Source organism: Pipistrellus kuhlii, unplaced genomic scaffold, assembly GCF_014108245.1.
Source record: "Pipistrellus kuhlii isolate mPipKuh1 unplaced genomic scaffold, mPipKuh1.p scaffold_m20_p_19, whole genome shotgun sequence".
NCBI classification, from domain to species: domain Eukaryota; kingdom Metazoa; phylum Chordata; class Mammalia; order Chiroptera; family Vespertilionidae; genus Pipistrellus; species Pipistrellus kuhlii.
Genome location: NW_023425504.1, coordinates 12,527,224 through 12,531,105, shown reverse-complemented (window position 1 = coordinate 12,531,105; position 3,882 = coordinate 12,527,224). Strand labels below are relative to the sequence as shown.

Genomic DNA, 3,882 nt, shown 5'->3' with positions numbered 1-3,882 from the left:
CAAAATATTCTTCAAAACAGCAATTTATATGCCTACCCTAATAAATTCTTGTATGTGTGAATATAAAACCATACATGAGGATGTTTATTACAGCACTCTGTATGAAAGTGAAAATGTTGAAATAATGTATCTGTGGCTTATAATGAATGAACTAGATCTATCTGTATCAACACGTATAGTTTAAAAAACAATCTTAAGCAGTAACAGCAGTTTGCAAGAAGATACATGCAGCAGATTCTATTTATATATATAAAGAGCCAGGGTCCATAACTCCCAAACAGACAACCGTCTATCCCCTGGTCCTCAGGCTCCATTGATCAGGGGATGGCTAATGGGGGAACCAGGGTCCCTCAGGCTCCAATGAATCTGTGGCAGCAGTGACTGGTGAGCAGGCGGAAGGCAGACCATTTGATCCCTCCCCCAGCCCACAGGCTCCCATTGATCAGGGTATGGTTAATCAGGAATGAGTGGTGCTGGGACTGGCAAGCAGCTAGAAGGCAGGTCTCTTGGTCTCTCCTCCTGGCCCTCAGACTCCAATCAATCGGTGGTGGAGGCGGGGTGCAACTGGGGACTGGCTTCCTTATTAGTCCTGTAGGTTCATTCTCCAGAGGGCAGGACAGGCACCAATGGACCAGCATGATCCCGACAGAGCTGCTGGCCTCCTGGATCTCAGCCTCGGGCACTGCAGCCACTTCCTCTCCCTAGATGCTCCACAAGGAAGAAAAGATATTGTCAGCAGCACCGGGGACAACCAGCAGTGACCGACTGCTCTCCCTGTGCTTCCTCCAGGTCACTCCCGCCGGATGAGTGTGATCACTGCACACAGAAGGAAGGTAGTAAAAGAACAAAAACTGATGACCAAGAGAATGCCACAGTCAATGTCTGGAGTCTGGCTCAGGAGAACGGAGAGAAGGGATAATTCCACAAGTTGGCTAATGCCAAGATATTTCTGAGTGACTGCCTGGCATGTGGCAGTTGTGTGACTTCAGGGGAAGGAGTCCAAGTTTCTCAACAGAACACCAAGGACTTCTTCCGTGTTCTGAACCTTAATAAGAAATGTGACACCTCACAGCACAAGGTGCTGGCAGTGTCCGTGTGTCCTCAGTCTCTGCCTTATTCTGCTGCTAAATTCAGCCTCAGTGTCATTGATGCATCCGGAAGACTTTTCAGCTTTCTCAAAAGCCTTGGGGCACACTGTCTTTGACATGAGATAGCTGCGGACTTCAGCATCCTGGAGTCAGAAGGAATCTGTGCATCAGTACTGACAGCACCGTGAGGAAGAGCCCTGGCTACTCATGCGGACCTCCACCTGCCCCAGCTGGGACCGATATGCAGAGTGTGTGCTGGGTCACCCCATCACCTCCACCTCTGTACGGCCAAGTCTCCCCAGCAGATCATGGGCTCTCTGGTGAAGGATTATTTCACCAGATGGCAGAACCTGTCCCCAGACAAGATTTTCCACGTCATTGTGGCCCCGTGTTATGACAAGAAACTGGAGACCCTTTGAGAAGATGTTCTCACAGCTTTACATAGTCCCCAGGATGTTAGCCTCAAGTGAAATTGTCCAGATAATGGAGCAAAGTGACCTCGCCTCGAATGACGTCGCTATGGACACTCTGTTTGGAGACATGAAGGAAAAAGAGGTGAGTCTCCACGAGGGTGCCAGCTCCGACGGGTACCTGGCACACATCTTTAGGCACATGGCCAAGGAGCTGTTCAACGAGGATTTGGGAGTGCTCACCTCCACACCCTGAGGAACAAAGATTTCCAGAAGGTCACCCTTGAAAGGGACAGAGAGGCTTTGCTACGCTTTGAGGCTGCTTACAGCTTTTGGAACATCCAGAAGTAAGTGGTCCTGAAGTTGTGAAGAGGCAAGTTCCCCTGCTACTTCATGGAGGTCCTGGCCTGCGCCTGGAATGCCTAAGCAGCAGGGTTCAGGCCCAGGTGGACAACGGGTGTGCAGACAGGGCACTGTTGTAGCGGATGGAAGGCATCTACACTGCCATCCTGGTGTCGCACCTGGAGACCAGTGCCCATGTGCAGGAGCTGTACCAGGAGTGCCTGGGGGTGGGGGGTGGGGGAGAGACTCTTCCCGAGCCCAGGTGGCCCTGCACACCACCTAGCAGGGCCCAGGGCAGCCTCCCAGGACATCAGGTGGTAAAGGTCCAGCAGATGCTCGGCCTACAGGCTGCCTAAAGAGGGTGTCAGACACGTGAAGGAAAGGCTTAGCATCTCTGTCATTGCTTTGGTTTTCAGAATTCTGTTGGTTCCCTCCCTCTGAGGGGCACTGTTGTCCTCACATGGGTGCAACTGGAATATTGTATCTCGAGAGGATTGCCCCAATGCATGCATCCTTTATCTGATGATGAAAAAATCCCAAAGAACAAGAATGGAGACAGACAAGTGTCCTGCAAAGAGCTGAGACTTGGTTCTGTGCATGTGCCTTAGAGAGACTGGATGAGGAAATGACCCGGTTTGGCCCTGACTTTACCCACTTATGTCACTCTTGAAGATTTCTTTGCCACAATGTGAATAAACTGCCACCTTTTGCAATAGGGGCTCATAGGAAAGTCTGCATTCCCAACTTTTCTTGAAACAGATCTATGTTCTGCAGCTGTGGGCACTGTCCTGAGATCAGGTCCTGTTGACCAGGTCCTGTCGCTGGGAATCAGGGGGCACTGGAGTGGAACCCCTCTCCCCCCGTGCCCTTTTACATTCAGGGATTGAGCTGAACTCGCTTTGGGGGAGGCCTGGCAAGGGTGACAGGTGTCACAGATGGAAGGATGGAGAATGGAGAGGCAGACACCCTGCTCGGTTGGTCCCTCCCTGGGTGGGGTCAGGCAGATGAAGGCCAGCCAGCCTGCCCCACAATAGGGTGAAATAGCGTCTCTGTGTTCACCTCTCACCCTGTGGGCCTGGCCACTCCCCTCAGTCCAAGCAGCCCTCTGTGTTCCATGACAGTGCACTCTACCCTCACATGCTGCTTGCCCTAAGTGAGAAGGAAGAGAGCAGTTGGCCCATGGACAACTACACAGAAAGATAGGGCTCACGGCTGGCGAGTGCAGTGGCAGTGGCGGGAGCCTCCTACTGCCTTCATGACTGCGCTAAGGAACAGCAAGCCGAGTGGTAAAGAGCAGCGAGCAGGCGGGCGGTAAGGAGTGAGGGGTCCGGACTGGGAGAGGGATTTCCAACTTTCAGCTTAGGCACGCAGACATCTCTTGAGGGGTCCTGGACTACAAGAGGGTGCAGGCTAGGCTGAGGGACCCCCCACCCCCGACCCCAGTGCATGAATTTTGTGCACTGGATCTCTAATATATATATTTAAACACATATCTATCTATCTATTTATCATCTATCTATCTATCTATCTATCTATCTACACTAATAAAAGAGAAAAATGCTAATTGACTGTACCTTCACTATGCCCACAGCCAATCAGAGCAAGTATGCAAATTAACCCAACAAAATGGTGATTAATTTGCATACATGAGGGAGGGAGGAGTGAAGACTGAAGATAGCATAGAAAGAAGAGGGAGGGAAAGCAGAAAGGAAGGTGGCTGCAGGAGGGAAAGTGCAGGCAGCAGCAGCAGCGGTGGGCAGTGGCAAGAGGAAAAGCGTGGGATGGGGGGGTGGGGGAGCAGAGGTGGCAGGGAAAGCTGGGGGTGGGGCGAGAGAGGTGGCGGTGGCAGGAGGAAAGCCCACCGGAAGCCCTGTACTTGCAAAAATCTTCCTGCAATGGACCCCTAGTGTGTGTGTGTGTGTGTGTGTGTGTGTGTGTGTGTGTGTGTGTTTAAACGTATATATATTTAAGTATATACAAACAATGCTACACATTTTTTATGGACATACATTGTTATAGTAAATGTATAAAATCAAGAGCTG

The 3,882-nt window shown here is 51.1% G+C and overlaps 1 pseudogene; it reads left to right on the top strand.

Annotated features, from left to right (window-relative positions):
• Nucleotides 1-1,193: 1,193 nt before the first annotated feature.
• LOC118721950 lies at nucleotides 1,194-2,196 on the top strand (annotated as a pseudogene).
• The last annotated feature ends 1,686 nt before the right edge of the window (nucleotides 2,197-3,882 follow it).